We start from the raw sequence: 282 nt of genomic DNA on the forward strand, positions 1-282 counted from the left end.
CAAGTCCAACGGGGCATGGAAGATCTTTAAATCCCATAATCCTTACACCCTGCTGTTGCCTTCTATGAGTCTATAGAACAAATTGACATCTGGTAATAGTACAGGTTATTTTGACTAAGAGTGGCAGGATATCTAAGATGGAAAAGAGGAACAAAAAGAGCTGACAATGGAAGCCCAGACCTAGCAGGTGCAGAAGCCTATCAGTTTTATGTATTAAGCCACACTTGTATACACAATAAAAAAAATCAGCCTTACCAGCTAACAATCAGAGTAATTCCACAA

This window comes from Petaurus breviceps, unplaced genomic scaffold, assembly GCF_028583685.1.
Source record: "Petaurus breviceps papuanus isolate PSGF00001 unplaced genomic scaffold, PetGlider_PUasm1.0 151, whole genome shotgun sequence".
Taxonomy (NCBI): Eukaryota; Metazoa; Chordata; class Mammalia; order Diprotodontia; family Petauridae; genus Petaurus; species Petaurus breviceps.